The sequence below is a fragment of the Ictidomys tridecemlineatus genome, unplaced genomic scaffold, assembly GCF_052094955.1.
Source record: "Ictidomys tridecemlineatus isolate mIctTri1 unplaced genomic scaffold, mIctTri1.hap1 Scaffold_231, whole genome shotgun sequence".
Classification (NCBI taxonomy): Eukaryota; Metazoa; Chordata; class Mammalia; order Rodentia; family Sciuridae; genus Ictidomys; species Ictidomys tridecemlineatus.
In genome coordinates this window covers 310,827-336,205 of record NW_027521991.1, presented here as the reverse complement: position 1 = coordinate 336,205, position 25,379 = coordinate 310,827, and the positions used below count along the sequence as shown (strand labels likewise).

The following is a 25,379-nucleotide window of genomic DNA, read 5'->3' as shown; positions in this document are numbered from 1 at the left end:
TCCTACTGTTTCCTTCTTTCTGGCCCGTGTGCTGTTGCTGACCCGCTTGTCCTGGGCCCTGGAGGTCTCCGAGGAATGAGCAGAGTGGTCCCACAGATCTCCCTGTTCCTTGCCCTCAGGCAGGAGCGCCTGGTGGCCCTTGCTGTTCTGCTGGGGCGGACACTGCGCCTGCGGTGGGTTCCACTGCCGGTCGGTCTTCTCCCAGCTTCTCTCCCATCCTTTCCCTCTTCCTTCGAGGAGGAAATTCCTTCCCTTTTTTCCTCCTCCATCTGACAGATGTATCAGGGGCCACTTGGGCCCCGCTTTCCTGTGCTTCTGGTCTGGTGGGGACACTAAGAAACAATCCCAGTCTCCCTTCCTAGTGCTGTGGGCGAGAGAAGCAGGGCACTGAGGCCAGGTGGGGAAGGGCTGGGGAAGCTGAGTGTACACCTGCCCTGCAGGGACCTTGGTGTGTGCAGGGCCTCGTGGGCTTCATTCTGGAAGTCGTGCTTCCATTGGTTTTCCTGGGTGAAGTGTGTGTCCCTCTGGCCCCAGGCACAGGGCTACAGCCATCCCTGCTCCACCCTGGCCTAATGGGCAGCAGTTTGGGAGTGTTGAGTCCCTGGCTGACTGGATACCTGCACTACATGGTCCATCTGGGAGGCTGCTGGGCCCGGGGGTTAGGGCACCACCTGGACCCCGATGCAGCAGATCCTGGACTTTGAGACGCACTTTATCCTGAGGGCTGCGGGGGGTGGGGTCTCCCAGGCACAGGTGCAGCCCATGCAAAGACCTGGGCTGAGGCAAGAAAGCCCAGCCTTCTGGTGGCACAGCTGCCCCTCGGGTCTCCAGGGAGGTTGGTGGCAGGGTGAGTGGTTCGCGCGGTTTGTTATGGTGATCGGCAGCCTGTGTTGGGCATCATCTGGCACTGTTTTTCCGCTCTGAGGCCGGGAGGTGGAGGGAGATGCAGTTCGCCCCCAGCTGCAGGGGGCCCGGCCTGAGCACTCGCCTCACGGCTCTGACATGGTGCTCAGAGAATGGACATCAATCTGGCATGGCCAGCAGGTTCTGCACCGGGGCAGCCTCTCCCCATTGCTTTCACTCTCTTGTTTCATGGAAGAAAGGAAAGGTCATAACTTCAGCAGGGGCTGAAGACCACACAGTGCCTGCAGGGGGCCTGGAGTCAGAGGGTCACACCTTGAGCCGTGTGGCCTTGGCAGATGAGGAGCCCACCCTGAGCCTTGGTTTCCTTCCAGGTAAAAAGCCCTTGCTCATCTGCTCACACCTGTTCTGTGCCGGAACAGAGACAAATGAGACACTGCCCCTGCCTTCACCAGGGACAGTGGCTCTTAACTCTTAAGTCATGGAGTCTTTTGAGAACAACTCAAAAACTACGGACTGTCACCCAGGAAAAATGGACATGTGTGCATGAAAAAAACACACAGGCTAACATTTAGAGAAGTCCTGGATGCCCCCAAAACCTGACTGGCCTGCCCGCAGGTTATGAGGACATAACATGACGCAGAAGATGAGATTTTGTTTTGTAAACTGGCATGCGCCGTGGAAAAGTAGCATCCCAGAAGTCAATATCAGTAGTGCTGTGCTTTTGTGATCAGTGATATTTCTCAGGTCCCTATCACTAAATTAACTTGAATCATTCCACCCTGGGACAGAGTGTCTTCTTCTCTGGTAGCTGGAGATTTGTTTTCTTCTCCTACTCAAGATGAATCGAGGAGAGGGACTCCAGGCTTACGTGTGGTTCAAGGCTAGACCTGCTGGAACAGAATGGTGTTCCAGGCTAGCCCCAAGTGGAGTTCGGATTCAGAGCCATGAGTCGGACCACCTTCTGCTGCTCTAGGGGTGGAGGGGGGCCTTCTCATTCTTTTCTAGGACCTCCCGTCCCGCAGGCTGTTTGGGCCTCGGCCCTATCCTCTGCCATTTCTCCTGTAAAAATGAAGCCCAAAAGCACCCTCATCTTTCCCACTCCTCAGGCCTGAGTTGGTTGGTGCCCACCGGTCCTCCTAGGCTCTGGGTGTGGGAAGCAGCTCTCGGGCCTGCCTCTAGGGGATTTGAGTCAGGGCAGACTGTCCTAGTCCATTAAAACTGCTGCATTAGCCAGGCGCACCTGTAATCCCAGTGGCTCGGGAGGCTGAGGCAGGAGGATAGTGAGTTCAAAGCCAGCCTCAGCAAAAAGCAAGGTGCTAAGCAACTCAGTGAGACCCTGTCTCTAAAGAAAATACAAAATAGGGCTGGGGGTGTGGCTCAGTGGTCGAGCACCCTGAGTTTAATTCCCCAGCACCAACCAACCAACCAAACAAACAAAACTTCCACATCCATGGAGATGGATCTCGGCACCTGCGTCTCAGGAGTTCACTAAAGCAAGACACTGAAATGTGGACGTCCTGCTGTCAGCATAAGGCTCTTTATCTCCGAGTTGTGAGAATTGCCCTGTCAGGACTCTGCTCTCCTGGAATGAGCAGGTTTGTGATGAGTAGTAGGGTTTTCCCCACCTGATGCCTCACCCTGCACCAGGGATCCGCCACCTCAGTTCATAAAGCTCTCGTGAGCCCTGTAACTGGTGACATTCAGTAAACTAACCCACTTTCCCAGGGTCTTTGCCACCAGGCCATGCATTCAGGTGACCCTGATTGTGGAACCCAGTTTGAAGGTCTCATCAGACACCTCTGAATTCTGTGGCCACAAAAATGTAGAGATTGGCCTGAGGGTCTCCTGCCAGGGAGAGGGGAGGCTCTGGGCCACGGGGGAGGCCAGGCTGAGAGGCCTGCGGCAGTCAGCTCTGGGGGCAGGGTCACTGACCCCATCTTAGGGAAAGGATAGACAGTGCCCCTGGTTCCTGCTGGGGACTCTGATATAGGCCTCCTCACGCCCAGCTCAATGTCACCAGCTCATGTCACCCAGCTCATGTCGCAGGGCTGTGCTGGTGCCTGCCGGCTCGGGGCCCACTGTGCTCTTCTCTTCCCAGCCTCGTGAGGGTTTGCCATCGGTGTTGGTGGGAACATTCACCCAGGGATGACGCCAGTCAGCCCCCTACTGAGAACTGGTCGATGACTTGTACCAGCACAATACCGCCTTTGGGAGCTGCCCCCGCCCCATCCCCAGCCTCATCTGTCCTTTGAGATGTTTGTTCCCCAATGGATTAGATGTCCACTTAAACCCAGGAGCAGGGGCTGGGGTTGTGGCTCAATGGTAGAGCACTTGCCTTGCACGTGTGAGGAACTGGGTTCAAGTCTCAGCATCACATATAAATAGGGGAAGGTATTATGTCCATCTACAACCAAAAAAAATTTAAAAATATAAAAAAATAAACCCAGGAACAATGGCCTTGGGGTGGAGCCCAGTGGTAAAGCCTGTGCTTAGCCTGCTCAAGGCCCTGAGTTCAATCCCCAGCACCCCGCCAAATACACCCAGAGACGAGTGCCCTGAGTTTTATTTAACCCCCACAGTAAACCATATAACCTCAGGAAAGTCACCTTCCCTGATCAGCAAACTCAGCCTCTGTGAATTGGGGGTCTTGTGACTGACTGCCTGTCCCAGCAGGCGGGGATGGATCTTAGGTGGCTTTATGGGTACGGTTTTCCTGTATGAAGGGAATGCATTTCTCACTTCCCGTATTTGTCTTACATTTTGCCCTTTCAAGAGAATAGAGAATGGAGTTTGAAATCTGCCAGGCCCAGGGCCACTTTTGGAAGGTCTTAAGCGATGATCGTAATTTCTGGATTTGCTGGCTAAGTCAGATGCCCATCCAAGTGATTGACATGTAGAGGTGTCTTTGCTAAAAGACGAGATATGCAGCCCAAAGCCTCATGTTCTGTAAAACTGCACACTAAAAATAACTGAACGTGTGGGGAATACAGGGCCAGAGCAGACACATTGCGCAGCTCTGCTTGAGGAACTGACACCAAGGGACACACACCAGCATTGAAGCCCGAATCTCTGTGTTTGCACTTAAGCCGGGCCGCTCGGGCCAGCGTCGGACTCACAGAGACAGGTGGGGGTGGGAAGTGGAAAGCACAGAGTTCAAGTCTTGCAAAAGTCATCTGCAGCTGGGTGAGCCACATCCCCAGCCCTTTTTATTTTTCATTTTGAGACAGGGTCCCACTAGGTTGCTGATGCTGGCCTTAATTTGAGATCCTCCTGCCTCAGCCTCCTGGGTTTCTGGGATTACAAATGTGCAGCATATTTTACCACAATTTATTTTTAAAATGTTGTAGGACTTCATAACAAAAATCTGCCACCTCAAGAGGGATAGCTCGCATGGCTGGAGGCTGCTGATGCAGGAGATGCTGGCCGTGATGTGGAGGTGTTGGGGGACACACCTCTGAGCAGGGTACCTTGGGGTGCCAAAGGGAAAGTGAGATCTGTTGGGAGCTGATAGTTATGAAAAGCCAAGTGTCTCTTTGGAAAGCCCTGGGTACAGGTTCTCATATTAGGTCCTTAAAACAGAGCTGCTGGGGCTGAGGTTGTGGTTCAGTGGTGGAGCGCTCTCCTAACGGGGTGAGGCACTGGATTCAATCCTCAGCATCACATAAAGATAAATAAATAAAAATAAAGGCATCATGTCCACCAAAAAAAAATACTTAAAAAAAAAAACAGAGCTGCCGCTGGGCATGATGGTGCATGCCTACTATAATCCCAGAGGCTTGGGAAGATGAGGCAGGAGGATCAAGAGTTCAAGGCCAGCCTCAGCAACTTAGTAAGGCCCCAAGCAACTTAGCTGCCTCAAAATAAAAAGGGCTGGGAGTGTGGTTCAGTGGTAAAGTGGCCCTGAGTTCAGACCCCAATAACTCCCCAAAACAAACAAGCACAAAGAGCCGCGGGCTTGGTGTGTGCAGGGCTGAGCTGCAGGCTTCTCCCTTTTTGCTGCAGTCATCACCGACTTTGCTGTCCCAGCTCCCCCCTCAGCAGCCTCACCTGTGGACTACAGTTTACCCCACAACACTGGCCCTCCTGAATGTTGGATCCTCTGCAGCAGACTGCTGCTGCTGACACCCTTGTTTTTTTTTCATATTTTCCTTTTTTATTGATTGTTCAAAACATTACAGAGCTCATGATATATCATCTTTCATACATTTGACTCAATTGAGTTTTGAACTCCCATTTTTACCCCAAATACAAATTGCAGAATCACATCTGTTACATACTCACATTTTTACATAATGGCATATTAGTGACTGCTGTATTCTGCTACCTTTCCTATCCCCTACTATCCCCCCTCCCCCCTTCCCTCCCATCTTCCCTCTCTACCTCCTCTGCTGTTGTTCAATTCTCTCCCTTTTTTCCCCTCCCCCTTGCCCCTCATAACCTCTTATAATTTTGTGTATTATTGAAGGTCTCCTACCATTTCCATATGCTTTCCCTTCTCTCTCCACACCCTTGTTGAGTTGGACAGTGCTGGCTTCTGTGTGTGACCCTCACAGTTACCAGATATACGGGACTCGTTGTCATGATGATCCCTGTTTTTCACATGAGGTGCTGAGGCACAGATGGGCACATTAACTTATTAAAGGTTGCACAGCTCATAAGCAAGAAAGCTACACCAGGAAAGCTACCTAGCCCATCTCCTGATTCTTAATAGTTAGGGGTCTGAGGCTCCATGTCTTTCTCTGTAAATGGGGATAATTATGGCCACTGCTTGGTCAGTTGGGCAGTGGCACATGCCGCATGGGAAGGGCATGGTGATGGTGGTGGCTGCTGTGCCTGCTGCTGCTGCAGCCTCTCATCCCACCCTGGTTCCGCTTCAGACGTGGTTTGCCTCTGGCTCCTGGGGACGTAGTCCACAGCAGCACTCACCAGCCAGCCAGCCTCTGCCTGGAGCTCCATCTGCACCGTGGTCCCAGGGCAGAGGCACAATGATGCCTTCTGAGGGACACCCGAAGACGGGGCTGAGGAGAAGCCACCCTCCAGCTGCACGCTGTCCCCTTCCCTTGCAGACCTTGGCACCGGCCATCAACTGGCTGCCCTTCCTCAACGCCATCTTCCACCCCGTGGAGATCAACGCGTCGGAGCCCATCGTGGTCTATGACAAGGACTACCTGGAGCAGGTCTCCGCCCTCATCAACTCCATGGACAGATGGTGAGGCCGGCAGCCCTGCTGGGCAGGAGGGGCAGGAGGGGCAGGAGGGGCAGGGCGGCCGGGCGGCCGGACACAGGGCGCCACACCCTGGTGGGCTTCCCCGAGAGGCAGCAGAGGTTGCTGGTCCCCTGGGCAGCTTCAAATCCTACTGCCCTCAGCCAGCTGTGTAGCTGTGGGCATGTCCCTTGTCCTTTGTCGGGGTCATACTGTCACCCATAAGATGGAGATGCAGATAGCACTTACCAAGCAGGGGATTCGTGAGAATCACACAAAATGATTCATGTTTTAACACGTTCCTAGCATGGAACGGGACGCTGCCAATACCACTTTTTTGATTAATACTTATGGGATTTTTATTTTATTTTATTTTTTTATTTCAAAGGCTTATAGAAATGTTGAAAAATACAGAAAATAGGAAAAATGTAAAATTATTCAAAATACTACTCTTGGTCATTTTGGGGGGTGTTTGTGTGTGTGTGCATATCAGGGAGAGAAGGTGTGAGGGAAGAGAGGATTCCAATCCATAGTTCTTCTTTCTCCTTAATGTGACTAGATGGATAATCTACTTTTCCCTTGACTTTTCATTTTTATTTTAGTAGGAGGAGTACTGAAGATTGAACCCAGGGGCACTTAACCACCGAGCCATATCCCCAAACTTTTTGTATTTTATTTAGAGACAGGGTCTCACTGAGTTGCTTAGGGCCTTGCTGTTGCTGAGGCTGGCTTTGAACTCACTGTCCTCCTGCCTTAGCCTCCCGAGCCACTGGGATTACAGACATGCACCACCGCTCCAAGCCTTGCCTTGACTTTCATTATGAATATTTCCCAGTGCCATCCCAAACCCTCTGTGAGGATCATTTTTATAGTTGCATAGTATTCCATCAACTGTACATGCAATCTTTGCCATACCCTCCCCTGTAGTCAGACTTTCAGGGTGATTCCGGTTGAGGCTAGATGTTGAATATAGCGAACATCTTTGTACTAAGGTAACATCTTTGCAAACTTGACTCAGCATGGTCAGTTGGTCAGCCACAGATAGGTTCCCTGTGCCCTGTGGGTGGAACATGGGAATTGTCTTCATGAAACCTGGCTGGCCAGAGCTTCCTTTCCTGCCCCTGCTGCTCTAAGGCCTCTACTTCTTGTCTGGCCTTCAGCAGGGAATGGCAGCCTCCTCCCAACTGTAGCATACACCACCAGGCAAGTCTCTAGGCAGCAGCTTCACAGCTTCAGACACAAAGCAGCTAAGCAGCAGCATGTATTGAGCACTGCTGGTATGCAAGTGATTGCACCGGACACTGGGGGGTTCTAGGCGGAGCACCAGGCGTTCCTCGGAGAGTTACATTCCATGTGCTTGGAAGGCAGCCACCAACCGAGCCCCAGGTAGGCTAGGAAGGAGGCCGGGGTGAGGCTGTTCGGGAGCCCTGGGCATTTCTGAGCCAGCGTCCTGTTCCCCAGCCTGCTGAACAACTACATGATCTGGAACCTGGTGCGGAAAACGAGCTCCTTCCTTGACCAGAGCTTTCAGGACGCCGACAAGAAGTTATGGAAGTCATGTATGGGACCAAGAAGGTGAGCGGCGACAGTGATTCCTGGGTTCATGCTGAGCACCTACTGTGTGCTCTGCCCTGGGGCTGGTAAGACCACTGTACCCTCAGGGCTGTGGCACTTACGAGGGTTGAGTCTAGGAGGAGAATGAAGAGGCCACTGAGGGTCCATCTGGGGTCATGGGAACACTGATGGGGACTTAGGCCCCCAGGGTGGGCAGAGGCTTCTGGAAGAAGGTGGTTATGCCAAGCCAAAGCACAAAGAGGAGTCTTAGCAACTCAGCTGGTTTGCAGAGAAGGTAGTTTCTGTTCTGTCCCTCCAGCTGCTTCCCCGTGGAGATGTCAGCGCTCTCCTTATGTAACTGTGACTCTAAAGGTGGGGACTTCTTCCCCAGAAGCATCAAACACATCAAACACCTGCTCACGAGGGTTCCCTGATTCTTATCCTCCCTGTTTGTGGTCAGGGGAACCCAGTCCAGATCCAGGTTCTCTCAGGGAGCAGGAGTCCCAGGCCCCAGATCCAGTAGGTTCCACCCATCTTAAGTGCCCCCAAACCTCTGCGGCTCCTTTTGTAAGAGGCTTCCAGGCCTCCCTCCCTCCCTCTCGCCTGGGAAGCTGATGCCAAGAATTCTGATGCCAAGAATGAGGCCTCCCCATCTCACTTACGCATCCAACAAACAGTTACTCCTGCACTGTCACTGTGGGCCAGGCCCCAAGCCCAGTGTGGGAATACCAAGATGGGTGGGATGGATCTGTGCCCAGGAGCCCTGCCTGCCTGGGAGGTGCCAGGGCTGACCTGCCCTCATGTACCTAAGGCTCAGAGAATGGCTGGGAGTGCCCCGGCTGCAGAGCAGGGGAGGCTGGGCAGAGATTTGAATGGGAGGTTCTGCTTCTTACCACACAGCCTTGGGCGGGTCACTTAAATGGGGCAGGGACTTGGTCTTCCCGTCTGTGAAAAGGTGATCCCTGGGCTCCGTTTCCTCAGGCCGTAAAGTCGATTCCAAAGGCGGAAGCTTCTGCTGCACGCCTGGCCAGCTGTCCTCGTGCTACCTGCCTACACTCCGCAGATCTTGGTGGGGAGGAGGGACCCCTCTCCACTCCCTGCTGGTGCTCCTCAGGTTACGGTGAAGAGGCTACAGGTCACACAGCCTACTCAGGGGCCTGTTGGCCCCTCCTTTTCTGCCCGGAGGTGGCCCCCACATCAGATGAACCTGCCTGACCCTTTCTTGTTTCAAAGAGTTTTCTCCTCATTCCAAAACCTTTGTCATAGGCAGTCAGAGTGGCCTTTTTGCGGGAAGTCACTGGAGCCAGACTCTCTGGGCTCAAGCCCACCGCAGCACTTACTCCCTGGGTGCTCCCTTTGGGCCAGTGACTTAACCTCTCTGTGCCTCGTTTCTCTCCCTTAGTCTCCCTGGAGCATTCTAGGTGTGCGGGCTGCACACCCTGGGCTCTCAGGCACTCGGTGCTGTCACGGCTGTTGACATCATTACTGCACCTCTGTCTCCTGCTGGATGTTCTGGGCATTTTCACAGAGTCCTCAAGGGCAGGCCCGCCGTTGATTCAGCTCTAAATTCCTGAGACCTGGCACAGTCCCCGAGCAGAGCAGGGGAGTCACTCAGGGGACAAATACGTGTGTGTAAAGTCAATGGGCTTCTCCAGAGACGCTGGGCAGAAGACAATAAGAATCTGCCCATGATCCAGCCATCAGAGCCTCTGCCCAGCCTCAAAGTTGGAGACTCCCTAGCTGTGACCCAGTATGTGCTTGGCCTCAACATATCCAGGCCAAGTCTGTGTCCAGCTGTGGGCTGCCCAGTGGCTGGCAGGGCGGCGGGCAGGAGGGAGGGGGGAGCCGAAAGCAGCCATTGAAACGGACACAGGTTGGGACAGCTAAGCAGAATCCAGGGGCTACACTTAGACTCGAATGGCCTTCCTTCCTTCTTGACTAGAAAAAAAAATGTTTTAAGTCATAATTTACATACAATACAGTATTCAGTATACCTGGCCATGGTGGCACACTCTGGTAATTCCAGGGAGACCCTGTCTCAAAATAAAAATTTGAGACATAGACTAGTTTAGTGTGGTGTTAGTGTGGCCCTGGGTTCCATCTATAACACCCCATTAAGAAAGCAAGCCCGCCTAGCATGTGTGATGCCCTGGGTTCAACCCCCAGCACTTAAAAACAATATGCACACACATGTGCATAGAGTGTGGGTGAAGGATACAGTTGGTTGATTTGTGACAATGAAGTCGTGTGTGTGACCACCAGCCCAGTCAGGACAAACAAGGTTTCCGGGACCCAGTTACCCACATGCCCTCGGGCCCCTTCCTATGTCTCCCTGAGGTGCTGCAGATGGGCAGCCGAGTCCTACACTGTCTGCCTGGCCGCCTGTCTCAGTGAGTCTGTGGAATTCGTCATGTTGTGGCATCTCTGAGTAGCTGGTGCTCCGTGCTGCCAGGTAGTATGTCGCTGTAGAAAAACACCACATTTTGTTTATCCATCTGTCTGCCAATGGGCATTTGGGTTGTTCAAAGTAGGGCTGGTGTGAAGCAGGCTGCCCCGAGCTGGTTGTCATGCCTGTTCCTCAGGGTTAAGAGGACCCTGCAGCTGGACCGGTTTACATAAGCAGGGTCATCACACCTGGTCATACACACTGTCCATGGAGGGATGGCCGGGCAGGGGGACAGCGAGGCTGAAACCCTCCCGGTGCTCTTTATCAGCCCATGCTCTGGGGAGCTGCAGCTCAAGGACCATTTCTGGTTCCTACTGAGGTGTCTTGTGGGCTAGCACTGCTTGTGGGTGAGACTGAGGAAGAACCAAATTAAGCCTGGCGCAGTGACACACCTGTGATCCAAGCTGCTGGGGAGACTGAGGCAGGAGGATTGCAAATTCAAGGCCATTCTGGGCAATGAGCATTGAGAGACCCTATCTCAAAATAAAATATAAGGAAAGAGCTAGGGTTGGAGTGGGCATGCGGCTCAGTGGTGAGGCGCTTGCCTGGCATCCTTAGAACATTAAAAAAAAAAAGCCGACATTGAAGTTTTGTGATGTCACTGTAGCCTTCTCTCTCTAGGAGGCTGTAAATGGGGCTGGGCCCCTGGCCTTCTGGGAAGGTTGCCGTTGCTCAGGTGGACGGGCAGCTTCCCGAGGTACTGCGCCTCCAAGATTCTTTGTGTCCTCCAGGAGGCAGGACCAGGTGGAGTTGGCGGGAGACCCGGATGGAGGACCAGGCATGTCAGAGTTCCCATCCCTGTGGCACCCCTACCCACTGTCACCTACTGGACCAGTGACTGCCCTTACTGAATTTCTGCTTCCTGTCTGTCCAGTGGCCCATCCCTGCCTGCTAGGGGTGCTCAGTGGCAGACCTTCGTGAACTGCCAAGCACAGAGGCTGGTACTCAGGAGACAGTAGATGGTGGCCATGAGGGGTGTCTGTGGCCTAAAGTAACTTCTGTGGCCAGAAGAGGTTTGTCTCCCTGGAGTTCTGGGGGAAAGCATAGGCCTCCTATGGCGCCACCTCCCAGCCAGGCCTTGGGAGAAGGAGGACTGGGCCCAGTGACCCTCTGCGCTCGTGTTTTCCAGACCTGCCTTCCTTGCTGGAAGTTTTGCATGAGTGACACGGAAAACAACCTGGGCTTTGCCCCGGGCCCCATGTTTGTCAAAGCGACCTTCGCCGAGGACAGCAAGAACATAGTGAGTACCTCCCCTGTGGACAGAGTGGGCATCACATCTGCTGGACCACCCCCCACCCTGCCGCCAGCCTGACAGCCCACACTCTGCTCTGCCCTGGGCCTTTCCTACTCCAGGCCACAGGATCCTGGGGCCTTCTTTAACTCAGAGGCCGTCTTCTCAGGCTGCAGGGAATGACTTACTAAATGACTTCCGTGGTTGAGCGCCAGGCCAGTTTGTGTTATTTAATTTGATCTTCCCAGTGACCCCACGAGGCTACCACAACCATCTCCACCTCCTGGGGCTGTGAAGGACCCCACCAGGTAATGTTGACCTGGAAGTGACATTTTTCTTACTCTGAGGGTGACAGAATTATTCGGGCAGGTACAGGATCATCATGTCTGAGTGCTGGGGAGACAGCCAGCCCCCAGCTCAGATTCTGGCTCTGTCACTTGGCTGGGTGACTTGAGCGGTGTTCTCCCCTCACCTGGGACATGAAAGTAGGGCTGTCCCTTCTGCAGAGGGGTGTTAAATTGTTAAGGTGAGATTGCAATAAATCACCAAGTCGATCTTAAAGCAAGAGACAGGCCAAGGGCCAGGCTGCTAGTCCACACCCTTCCACCCCCTCCCAGGGTTCGAGCACACCTTTTGTAGTCCAAAACCATATTAACGCATAAGTGGCTGTTGCTATGACCCAAAACCATAAACAAACATCATAAGATCTAAAATCATAAGCAGTAAAGAGGGTGGGCCAAAACGTCCCTAGTCAAGGACAAGTTAAAGAATGGCTACGAACATCTAGACAGTCCACCTCTGACAGGGTAGATTGTCCAAGAAAAATGGGAACTGAAGAGAGGACACTTTTACATTGTATAAGAATTGCCATCTGTGTCGCCTAACATGCTATGCTAGGCAACCGCTCGCTGATGGGTGCAGAGGCGGAGCTTTTCCATGGGAGAAGCATTTCTTACATGATGTGGAGTCTCAGGGCAAAATGGAGTCTGTGTGGTCATTGCCCACAAAGCCTGGCCATAACAAAATGAGATGCGACACGTAAAGAACACCTGGCCCAAAATAAGCTACAGTCAGTGGCAGCAATTGTTTATCACATCTGCTGAGGCAGAATCTGAATCCAGGTCTGTCTGGCCCCAACCCCACGGCTCTTGCCTTCCCCTTCCCCAGAATCCTTCCATCTTCTATCTTTGGCCCCTGGGTCTGCCCGTGCACCGTCACCCTCAACAGCTGCCATTTGCGCCTGAGTGTGGCCTTTCTGAGTGCTCCTCAGATCAAGTTCTCTGGGTGTTAAAGCTGTATTCCATCAAAAAGGATCCCATCAGCCTGGGAGAGGCCATGTCTTCTGGATGGCTCCAAACGAGCACTCCACCATGCTAAAGGCTCTGAAAAGTCCTGCTGTGAACCTTTCTGCTTCCCCAAGGCACATCCAAGCTCATTCAACCACAGAGACCAGTGCGCGGAAAGCCCGTCTTGTCTCACGGGATGTCCATGTTAGGAACATGGTCTGGAAGCACAGGCGTGGCCACCCTCTTAGCCCGCTCTGCAGAACCCGAGGCCTTGAGCGTGGGCTCAGTTTGACCTCGGGTCCAGTGTCATCCTGCCTGGGGCACTGGTTGCATCCAGGGGGACAGTCTCCAGAGCTGAGGGTGCAACATCTGTCTCCTCAGGCCAGCGAGATAATCCTGGAGATCAAGAAGGCCTTTGAGGAGAGCCTGAGCACGCTGAAGTGAATGGATGAGGACACCCAGAAGTCAGCCAAGGAGAAGGTAAGGCCGCCCAGGGGCTCGGGCACCCAGGCTTCCTGCACCAGGCGAGAGCAGCAGAGAGAGAGCAGGGCCAGGAGAGACTAGCCTGTCCCCTGGGCACGCATGGATGCTGTCCTGCCTTGTGACCATTGTAGTAGGCTGGGGGCACAGCCTGAATCCTAGTGTCACACATCTCTTGGCTGAGGGTGGACAGGCAGGAGAGCACGTGCAAGAGAGGTGGACCAAGCTACTGTGGTGCCTGCTCACTCCACAGCTCCTAGTTCCCCAGCAGTGGGGGATGGAGCCTCAGAACCTCATCACCTGCCAAAGGTTCCAACCCTTGAATTTTGGGGACACATTTGGACCATAGCAGCTTCCCTTGGGGAAGCAACATTTAATCAGAAACTCAAAAGATTAACTGGGGGCTGGGGTGGTGGCTCAGCGGTAGAGCACTCGCCCCGCCTGTGTGAGACACTGGGTTCGATCTTCAGCACCACATAAAAGTAAAAAAAAAAAAAAGATATAGTGTCCACCTATAACTAAAACATAAATATTTTTTTAAAAAAAGATAAGTTAGGCAAGGAGGGAATGTTTCCAAAAAGAGATGTGAAAGTCCTAAGTGGGGAGGTGCCTGATCCCCGGCCCCTTGACCTGACCCTGAGCCCAGAGCCCACAGAGCTGGGGCCAGCTGGCCAGCATCGCAGGTGCTCAGTTCTGTGTCCCTCCCATCTAGGTGGACGCCATCTACAACATGATAGGCTACCCCAACTTCATTATGGACCCCAAGGAACTGGACAAAGTGTTCAACAACGTGAGTGGCTTATGCCCTGCCATCCCAAGTGCCCACTTGGGGAGGGGCCAAGGTGGGCGGGATGCCCAGGGCTTCTGGAGGCAGGGAGGCTGACCTGGCATCATGACAGCCATCAGGGGATTAGCTCAGTGGGAGAACGCTGGCCTTGCATCATGACTCCAACTGGTTCAACCCAAGCACTACATAAAACTGGGGGCAGGGGGGCTGGGGTTGGCTCAGTGGCAGAGTGCTTGCCTCACACACGTGAGGCCCTGGGTTCGATCCTCAGAACCACATTAAATAAATAAGAAAATAAAGATATTATGTCCATCTACAACTAAAAATTTAAAAAAAAAAGGTCTTGGGGAAGCAGATCCTAAAAGGTACAGCACCACCTGACCCTGAGCCCAGAGCCCACAGGGCTGGGGTCAGCTGGCCAGCATTTCGGCCCTAAAACACCATGGGGTGGGTAGAAAGTGAAGCTCCTCACACCCCGCTCCTGCCCCAGAGTGGCCACCAGTCTTCAGGGTTGTACCCCGACCTCCTCAGAGAAAACTTGGACCTCAAATTTTGACCGTGAGATGGGGATGGGAACGAGGAGGCAGCCATCCCAAATGCACGGTGACACTCCACTGAGGCGGAGGGGGATTGCTGCCTCCCTGCTGCCAGAATGCTGCCAGAACCTTCGGCACATCACCCCTTTAAGTGGGTTGTGATTTTGCCCCAAATGATAGTTTCCTATCTTCTCATGAGTGAAATTTCTGAAATTCAGGCATTTTTAAAATTATAATAACCTCTCGTCATGGTTCTATTTAAAACCTAAGACTATTAAAATTACTTCTGAGAATAGGAGACTCATTCCACAGCCATGTTTCTTGAGAATAATTTCAGACACCCCAGGGTCATCATGATGCAAGACCCAGAGTCTCCTGGAGATAGCTCAGGCAGGGCCCACAGGACAGTGTTTTATCGCAGCCCTTGGGTACACCGTAAAGATCTGGAGTGGACCTGGGGGAGGGCTTTGCACCTGTCAGGAGCTGAGAGGCCTTGCCCAGGGGTGGGGGTGTGATAACACCTGTCCCCTTACATTTCAGAGCTAGATTCCAGTGTGGTTCATTAAAACTGTGCTGTCCAATTTGTTAGCTACCAGCCATGGGGGGGCTATTTAATTCATCAAAACTTAAGTTAATTAAAATTTAATTACACTAGCACATTTGAGATGCTCGGTAGCCACCTGTCACCAGGGTCTACCATATTGGCCAGGGTGGGTATAGAATACACGGAGAACACACCCATCGTCACAGTCCTGCAGGACAGTGATGGAGATACTTCTTGCCCAAGGGAACCACTACTGGGGCATCCTGCAGCACTGTGACACTGTCAGGCGCCTGAAGGAGACAGTTGTTGCTGGGCCCAGCAGGTTAGAGGCTCCGGAGGGGCAGAGCCTGCAGCTCCAAGCCCACACTCTGGCCCTGGGCCTGCTGACCCATCCCTTCACCTCGAGGGGTCTGTTTCTGAGTTTCCTCTGGGCATGCTCCCATCCTGTGTCTCTGCTTCTTTCTTCAGTACAAGGCAGTTCCAGACCTCTACTTTGAGACCGCCATGCGATTTTTCAACTTCTCATGGAGGGTCACCGCTGACCAGCTCAGGAAAGCCCCCAACAGAGACCAGTGAGTCCCTCAGGCCCGTCCAGGAAGGCCTTGGTTCCCCACCATGGGGATGCACCCCGCTGAGCTTGCCTTCCCCACCCACTATCAGGTGCCAGGTATGACTGTCACAGAGGCCCTCTTTTCAAATTAAGAAACCAAAAGCCGCTGGGTACGGTGGCCCATGTCTGTAATCCCAGCAGCTCAAGAGGCTGAGGCAAGGGGATCGCAAGTTCAAAGCCAGCCTCAGCAACGGCGAGGCGCTAAGCAACTCAGTGAGACCCTGTTTCTAAATAAAATACAAAAGAGGCCTGGGGATGTGGCCCAATGGTCGAGTGCCCCTGAGTTAAATCCCCAGAACCCTCTGCAAAAAAAAGCCAGAATAGAGCCCATCCTGGCCCCAGTCTGTGTGCTGCAGTGCCCAGCCTGTTGGCAGAGTGAACCTGGCCTCTGAGGCCGAGGAGGCCTGGCACCACATCCCAGCTTCATGGCTTCCGCATTCAGAGCCTTCATTTCATTATCTTCGAAGTAGATGGGAAGGGAAGTGGTTCTGGGGTCATTAAAGCAATCCAGTGTGGGAACTGGGGAGAGCCAGGCCCTGAGAGGAGGCCCTCCGCATGCGTGAATGTCCCATAACTCCTCACAAACAGGAGCAGTGGTTTCTCCCACTGTCTCCTTGAGAGCTGGGGAAGGTTCTAGATGGGTGCTAATAACCAAGCACATGAACACTGCAAATCCCACTGTGCATCAGTGTTCCTTAGGGAGCAGTTTCAAAAATAGTCTCCTAGGATGAGGGTGTAGCTCAGTGGTAGAGTACAGCCTAGTACTTGAGACCCTGGGTTCCCTCCCCAGCACTGCCAAAAATGTGGGTGTGGGTGTAGGGGTTGCCTCCTGATGGTTTTTTTTGTTGTTGTTGTTATGGTGGTGTTTGGTTGTGGGGGCTTTTGCAGTGGGGGTAGGGAGTTCCTGGGGATTGAACCCAGGAGTGCTTTATCACTGGGCTAAATTCCCAGCCCTTTTTTATTTTTTATCTTGAGACAGGGTTTGACTAAGTTGCTGAGAGCCTCACTAGGTTGCTGAAGTTGGCCTTGAACATGTGATTCTCCTGCCTCTACCTCCCAAATTGCTGGATTACAGTTGGGCACCACTGCACCTGGCCATAGCCTAACTTCTACCCCAGATCTTAAGTCAGAATAATCTGGAGAAAGACCCTTCTTTTTAAAATGGTCTCCCCAGGAAAGTTAGATATAGTCAGCCCAGTACTCCCTCCACTCCTGAAACAGGATAAATCTTACCAAAAGTCAGAACAAGTCCTCTTTGCCTCTGGCGCCCTCTTGTGGGCAATGGAGGTTCAAACATCCTTTTCCTCCAAGTTTTCTATTGTCAACCAGGGTCCCCCTAACAAACAAGAAGGTAGGTGGGCCTTCACCTTCAGAATATGGCACAGACACTACTGCCAATTTACCCGGATTTTTAAATTTTAGATTAAAATTTTTCACTTAAACTTATCTTCTAGCCAGACACAGCAGTATTTATCTACAATCCAAGCTACGCAGGTGGCTGAGGCAGAAGGAGCCAAAGTTCAAGGCCAGCCTAGGCAATTTAGCAAAGTAAAAAATAAGGGCAAGGGATGAAGCCCAGTGATAGAGCACCCCTGGGTTCAGTCCCCAAGGAATGAAAGATTAATACAGTGTGGAAAATCTAAACCAGTCGTGGTGGTGCACACCTGTAATCCCAGTGGCTCAGGAGGCATGGGCAGAAGTTCAAAGCCAGCCTCAGCAAAAGTGAGGTACTAAGCAACTCAGTGAGACCCTGTCTCTAAATACAATACAATATATAGCTGGGCTGGGGCTCAGTGGTCATGTGCCCTGAGGTCAATCCCCATTAGCCTCCTTGCCCCCCCTTCCAAAAAATACAATATGAAAAATCTGAAAACTTATCCATGAACTTTTCATACCCTGTACACTAAAATCATTGATCTGTCTTGCACTTTTTGGATTTTTACATAATCATGGCCTCATGCATTGGTCCTTTGGAAAATAGCATTTTGCCAGGCATGGTAGCACACACCTGCAATCACAGCAGCTAAGGAGGCTGAGTCAGAGGGATCATGAGTTCAAAGCCAGTCTCAGCAACTTACCAAGGCCCTAAGCAACTCAGCAAGACCCTGTCTCTAAATACTATATTAAAAAGGGCTGAGGATGTGGCTCAGTGGTTACACACCCTGGGTTCAGTCCCCAGTATGAAAAAAAAAAACAGAAAAGAAAAAAAATCGTGGTTCCACTAAGATTTACAGATTTCCCACTCTCATATACTGCAGCCCAAAAAAATTTTTTTTCACATTAGTTAACATAGTTGACCTCCTGAGAAAAGTCTTAAAGTACTATCAAATTCATGATGGTCAATACAACTTTTCCAAAATTTTAATTTTTCTTTAAAACTTTAGTTTTTTTGAAACCTCAGATTTTTATCATTGGTAGTAAATGACAAAATGTGAATTATTTCCCCTGAGGTGCTAAGCTTCCCTTTTCATTTTCAAGAATATGTCTGCCTAGTTGCCCAAGTCCAAAATTCCATGGCTGGTCAGTCATCCGAAGAGGATGAGAGAGGCCTGAAGCACCACGTGGGTATTCCCCCATTGGTCACACGAGATATTAAAGACTGGTACTTGGGAGCTGAGATTTAATGGAATTAATAGTTAGGCTACTTTTTCCTGGGTGTTGTCAATGAAAATGACTGGCTGGTTTGTTTTGGTTGGAGCACCTTCTGGGGAAGGAGAGGTGGCCGCTAGGACTTGCCTGGCTTCCTGCCTAGGCGGCAGCAGTGTCATCCACAGTTGCATTTGTACCATGATGCACATCTCAACACGTGGCAGAGGCAAAGTGTCTCAGTGTTATAATGAAGATAGTTTTGACATCATAAACCAGAGGATCTTGGGGACTGTCCACAGACCACACCTTTAAACAGTTTCTAGACACATTTCAAGCCTCAAAAATAACCTCAGTTCAATATCTGATGGTCCCTCTTGCTGTCTGTGAGCGCCTCGGTGTGGCATCCTCTGAGGTGATATCTCTGATTTATAGACATTCAGGTGTTTTCTAGTTTCCCCCTCAGAAACAGTGCTGCCCGATGTCCTTGTGTTTACTTGGGCCTGGGGTCAAGGAGAACCCACTGGAGTTCCACTCTGCCCACCGCCTGGGCTCTCTCGCACCTGTTGCTTGCAGGTGGAGCATGACCCCACCCATGGTGAACGCTTACTACTCACCCACCAAGAACGAGATCGTGTTTCCAGCTGGGATCCTGCAGGCACCCTTCTACACCCGCTCCTTGCCCAAGTAGGCCATCTCTGGTGCTGGTGCCCCAATGGGTCCCCTGCCCCTTAGCCAGCCCTGTGTCTGCAGCTGACCCTGACAGCCATCTTACTGAGCCATCTGCGCCCCGGTGGACAGGTGGCCTAGGATTGCAGCGTCGTGGGTGCAGAATGCAGCAGCCCCCGTCCCCTGCCTTCCCTCCAGGGGTCTCTGGGGCCGAAAGCTCCTGCAACTGGGGAACGTGGCACAGTTGTGCAGTCAAGAGCCCCATGTGGGAAATATTGCTGTGACAGTGGCTTAGAGCAGTCACAGCCAGGGAGTTGGCAGGAAAGGGCGCTGTCTTAGAAGCTGGACTCCTGGGATGACCGTGTGGAGCTTGGGAAGAGGTGCTGGCCCATTCCCAGGCTTTGTTTGCTTTAAAGCTTAACTGCTAGTCTGTGGGAGGGGACAGTGATCCTCTAGAGTGTCCAGCACGTGCATATCACCCACAGGGCACAGCTGGCTCCCTTAGACTGCCCAGCCTCCCACTGTCTCCAGGGCTGTGTCCCACAGAGCCCCGAGAGACTCTGCTACATCTCAGGCCCAAGAAGTGAGGGCCACATGACAGGGCAGGAGCCAGAGGCCTTGCTCTCACTTTGTGTTTTTCCCTCCAGGGCCTTAAACTTTGGTGGCATTGGTGTCGTCGTGGGCCATGAGCTGACTCACGCTTTTGATGATCAAGGTACAGTTTCCTTGGGGTCCCTCCAGACAGAGCCCATCAGCTTCTTAGCCCTGCTGCCTCTGCTCCCTGGGACTTAGCTTTTGAGAGAAGGACCAGAGTCTAAACCCTGGCTCAGCCGCTTGCCAAATGCTCTCAACTCGGCAAGTTATGTCATTCTCCAAGCCTCCTTATCTGCAAAATGGGTGCAACAGATCCAGGTAGGGGTGGAGAGGATCGTGTGAAGACTATAGCGAGCACCTTCTGCAGAGTGCTGGGTGCTCGGTGCTCAGTGGGAATCAGAGACGTGGAAGTCACACCCTCCTCAGTAGCTAATGTCCAGGGTCTTCCTCAACTGCCCCCTGCTTGGGAGAAGAAGGAAGTGGCAGAGACCCTGGAGACCAGGCCTGTCATGTGCTCCTGATTCTGTCAACTCCACTGGCCCCTTGCTGGCCTCCATTCCTTGGGATCCGAGGCCCTTGGCCAGTGGAGATCCACCCCGCGCCTCGAGCCTTTGCACAGCTGCTCGGCCGCCTGCCTGGCCACTTTCCCCCACCCTCTCCCACTCGGTCTGGCCCGTCCTCTGGCCCTCTGATGGACATCCTGTCCCTGTGCAGGCTGGAGGGTGGGGGTCAGACAGAGGAACCCACTTGTCACTGGGAGGGAAGAAGAGCGATAGCAGGGACAGGTCCCCCGGTGCCACTCCTGCGCTCCAACCACAGGGTGGAAGTATGACAAGGACGGGAACCTCCGGCCCTGGTGGAAGAACTCCTCTGTGGAGGCCTTCAAGCAGCAGACGGAGTGCATGGTGGAGCAGTATAGCAGCTACAGCATGAATGGGGAGCCCAAGAACGGCCGCCACACCCTTGGGGAGAACATCACAGACAATGGGGGCCTCAAGGCGGCCTATCAGGTGGGTCTGCTCCCCCTGTGCACCTGTCCAGGTCCACATCTGTCCACATGCCTCATCAGTAGGTCAGCGTAGAGACGCCTGGCAAACTTCAGGAGTGCTGTGCCTCAGTTTCCTCATCTGTCGGTGGGGATGGGGAGGACGTGAGCACTGACTGTGGATGCAGAGCCTGAGCCGGGTGCCCAAGGCCTTCTGCTTGGAGACCACCTGCCTGAGAGACCCGGGAGAGAGCCAGGGTGGGGTCCACCTGCAGAACTGGCCCCTTCTTACCTTTGAGGGGGAACCCATTGCCAGGTAGGGCAGCAGGGCCCAGGAGGACTCTGAGCACAGAGCCAGTTCTGGGTTCTGATCCTAGTCTAGAGTAAGTGGCTACCATCTGAGCTCATTGGCTTGGCTCTGAGCCCCTGACCTTCACCCTCAGGTGGCCAGAGGTGAAAGCAAGTGAATCTCATACAGGTCCCAGCCCGAGAGGCAGCCTGGCAACTCACCAAGGAAAAAGGGCCAGGGGCAAGGGGTGGTGGAAGGAGTGGGGAGCAAGGGCCTCTGTCACTGAGAAAGGAGCTTGGTTCTATTCTGGTGACAGTGGGAGCCACTACAGGGTCAAACCAGAGACATGATATAAATCCTTCTTTAAGGCAGGTCTGCAAGCCCGCAGCCCGTGGGCAAATCCAGCCCCAGCCTGTCCCTGTAGGTTTGGGGGACCTGGCCACACTGTGTCCACAGGTTGCCTGTGGCTACTTTTGCACTCTGAACGCTGAGGAGGATAGTTCAACAGGGACCGGTAGCCCCAAAGCTGGAACATCTACTCTGGCCCTCACAGAGGAGGTCTGCCAACACCTGCCCTAGATGGTTTGCCACATGAGGAGGGGACCAGGCTTGTGTCCTTGATTCCTCTGAGTCAGGGCGACCCGTTGGAAGCTGTTGTGTGGTTACCCAGGCAAGAGACCGTGTGGAACAGGGGGAAGGGTGAGGAGGGTCAGATTTGAGTGTTTGGCTTGGCTGGAAGAGTTGGGGGGCACTCTGGGTTTTGAGCCTGAGTAACTAGGAGGGTGGTGGTGCCATCGTATGGTGGCAGGTTTGGTGAGGGTACGTGTATGTGACTTATTCCTTCTGTGCCATGCTGAGTTGGATGTGACCTTGGGTGTCCTGCTAAGGCAGTTGAATATCCAGATCAGGGAAGAGGCTGGCGCCAAAGTGCACATTGGAGAGCCATGGGCATTGTATGGCGTTTTAGGCCTTGGGGTAGATTGCACTCCCCTTTAGGGAGGGAGCAGAGAAAGAGGAGGGATCCTCCAGGCTGAGCCGAAGCCCAAACCCCAGAAACCAGCCCCAGCCTGCACACTAGCCCCTCGCCCCTGTGTCTTGGCTGCCCTCAACCTCTGGCCTTCTCTCCTCCCAGGCTTACCAGAACTGGGTAAAGAAGAATGGGGAGGAGCAGACCTTGCCCACGCTGGGTCTCACCAATAACCAGCTCTTCTTCCTGGGGTTTGCACAGGTGAGTTCATTAGGGGAACAGGTACAGGTCCCCTCCGATCACCAGCTCCCTAACTCATCAGACCATCTTCAGGTCATTACCCTGTGAGGAGGTGAGCTTCCTGTCATTAGAGAGATTCAAGGAAGGGCCAAGAAAGAATACTAGTATCCTATATGTAGTGGAGTAGGCCCCTCCTGGTTCTGGGGTTCTAGAAACTTCTTAACATAGCCAGACACGGTAATGCATGCCTATAATCCCAGCTCTTTGGGAAGCTGAGACAGGAGGATCACAAGTTCGAGGTCAGCCTCAGCAACTTAGCAAGACCCTATCTGAAAATAGAAAATGAAAAGGGTTGGGATGTAGCTCAGTGAGAGAGCAGCCCTGGGTTCAGTCCCCAGAAACAGGGGAGAAAGAAATCAAGACCCACCAGGTCGGCACTTGAGTTGGCCTTCAGTTGATTCCCAGAGCTGCTTCTCGAGAGAGTGTCCTGCCCAGGAAAGATGAGATCTGGACTAAATCCAAGATTTGTAAAGTAGAGTTTGGGCAGAATCCCAGCCTGGTACGTTGGCATCAGACAGAGACCCGGCTCTGGCTGAAGAGACACAGCTCAGTGACACCTGCGTCAGAGAGGGGCACAGGCGCACACCAGCCTCCCCTCCGACCCACCCACGGGCCTTCCTGACTCCTTGGGGTGTGAGCACCAGGCGAGGGTTTATTCCACCCCTGCACAGTGACCCCAGCTTCTCCCCCTTGTTCTCCCCCTTGTCCCCTCCCCCAGGTCTGGTGCTCTGTCCGTACGCCCGAGAGCTCCCACGAAGGCCTCATCACCGACCCCCACAGCCCCTCCCGCTTCAGGGTCATCGGCTCCCTCTCCAATTCCAAAGAGTTCTCAGAACACTTCCACTGCCCCCTTGGGTCACCCATGAACCCTCGTCACAAATGTGAAGTCTGGTAAAGGGCAGAGCACAGAGAGCCAAGACGGAGGAGAGGAAGGGGCTGAGGACGAGCCCCAAGGGGAGGCTGCCGAGTCCGCCCCTCCTTCCAGCCCCTTGGCCGCCCAGGGCCCCTTCCCCGAACTGGAGGGTTTGCAGCCAGCACTGGGCCAGGTGGGGGTCCTCCGCATACCCAAGTTGCTCCCCTGTGCAGACCGGCGTCCCAGCATGCACCAGCTCCAGTGGGCATTCGGGTATTGGGCTGGTGGCTCACCAGGCCTGGGCCCCACAGCAACAAGGGCCAGGGGACACAGCCCCCTCACCCACATCCAGCACCACATAGACCACAATTACCACTGTGTCAAATGCTTTAAGATATATTTTTGGGGGGAACTATTTTTTAAACATTGTGGAATACACTGGAAATCTTCAGGGAAAAATGCATTTAAAACACTTTTTTTTTTTTTTGCAGGAAGGATTGTTATATTTATTATGTTTTCTTTTTTTTTTCCTAAATAACCTGTGGACAAGGAAGTCCCACTGATTTACCCCCTCACTGCAAGGCTGGGCTGAGGCAGGGACACACACACACCTGCCCCAGGCCACTAAGCAAATCCTCTGACTGTGGTGACTACTGCATGGCCACCCACAGACAGGAAATGTGGAAGCCAGGCAGAGGCCCAGTTTATGGCCAGCTGCTCTCAGCTTGCTGCCCCTGCCCCCCAGAGTTCAACCATGGAAACCCCAGCAAGGAAGATCTCATCCCCACAGTCACAGCAGGGGACTGATGGCTATGGCAGATGAAGCCAGGTCAGAGTCCCCAGCATAGTCTGAGGGCACCCAAGCGCCCTGGATCTGGAGCACAGGGCCCTCCAGCACCAGATGCACGCAGCTGCCCATGGACCTTCTCTTTTGGCCCTTCCTCTTCAGGTCACCCCGCGGGACCTGTTGCTTCTCTGTAGCAACCCCCCACCCCAGCCATTCTGGGCTCTGCCTTGCAGGATCCCTCTCCCCCAAGGGAAAGAGGAAAGAGACTGCCGTTCTTGTCTGCAGAAGGGTCCAGATCCTCCCCTGAGCTCTGTCCTCAGCCCCCAGCCTGGTCAGGTTCCAGACCAGTTCTCTAGTGCCTTATCTGAGGCTGTGGCCTGGGCCGTGCTGAGGAGATGACCCCTGCCCCAGCGGCCCCTGGCCTCCTCAGTGGAGCCCCCAAGTGTCCTGATTGGAACCCAAGGCCATACTCCCACTCCTGATGCTCACAGGGCCACCCCTCATCCCCCAGGAGCTCTGGCCTGCAGGACTGTGGCCCTGGGTAGTAGAAGGTAGATGCCGCTGCCCTCGCCCTGGGCTCCAGCCATCAATGCCCCCTGGTTTAGATCAGGACGGCCCCTGCAGCTGGACAGGCTCCCCTCCTTAGACAGGAGGCTAAGGGAAGGGTTCCTCAGCGCAGTCTGGCCCGTGGAGTCAAGAGACCAAGAAAGTCACCCCTTCCTAGAGGCCACAGCTCCTCCCAACAGCGGATGCTCAGGCTCCACCAGGTAGGTGGACCCAACTGCAGCTGCACAGCAGCTCCTGTGAAAGACCAGACCCTGCCCCATGGCACGCCCCTTACTGAGGAAGCCTTGTCCAAGAGGCACAGACAGCTCGGGTCAGCAGGAGGCTTGTGAGTGGGCTCCAGGTGAGGCCCCTGTTCCTCACAAACAAGTTCAAGGCCTGGGAGCTCTTTGGGAGAAAGAGAAGAAGGAACCAGGGAAGGAGCTAGAGCCAGCCACCTGGAAGTTGGGCCTTTTCCGTCCCTGCGCCTCCCTGTGCCTACACTGCCCCACCCTCCTGCCTTCCTCAAGGAAGGGTGGTCCAGGAAACTGTCAGTACTACCAGCCAGATACAAGTGTCTTGGGCTGGAGTCTAGCCAGAGGGAATGGAGATGGCACTCCCCGTCAGGATGTGCGGGGCAGGGGGAGAAGTCCAGGCCCACACAGAGGCAGCATCCCCACTCCCATTGCCCCTCCACAGTGTCAAGGCCAAGGGGAGATGGGCAGCTACACTCCCAAGACCAGGGGAGCCTCGGGCTTGCTTCTCTGTGGGCACATGGGTGTGGGGTTTGGAGGTGGGAATCTATTTTTTGTATTATGTTTCGTGCTACTGTAGTTTTGTGTGTCACTATTGTAATTAAAATAAAGTACTTGTATTGAGAGCCACTTGTGTCTGAGTGTCCTTCCAGGGTTCCGTGCATCCTTTGGAACCATAAGAAAGCCCCAGCCAGCCCAGAGCGGCCCACCCTAGCCTCACTAGGAAGAGGCTTTGGACCCTGAGGAACAGCTGGAGCTTCCTCCTGCCTGCACCCACCTAGCCGGCACCCCCACAGCCAGCCGGGCTTCATGGGCAGGCTTGTGTGCACCCCCTACCCGTGAGAATGATGCATCTCATGGCCTGGGCCCAAGGGGCTCCCTGGTCAACATCATCTTTCCATTATCTCAGAGCAAAAGAGTTTCTGGATCTCAGATGCTTGGGCAGGGCAGGCAGGAAATTCAAAGAGGTCCAAAAAACAGCCTCTGCTGGCTTTTACATGTGTTCTTCCT

At 53.5% G+C, this 25,379-nt stretch overlaps 1 pseudogene; it reads left to right on the top strand.

Moving 5' to 3' along the window:
• LOC144373093 (endothelin-converting enzyme 1-like) overlaps nt 1-24,994 on the top strand; it is a 40,076-nt pseudogene extending 15,082 nt beyond the window's left edge.
• The last annotated feature ends 385 nt before the right edge of the window (nt 24,995-25,379 follow it).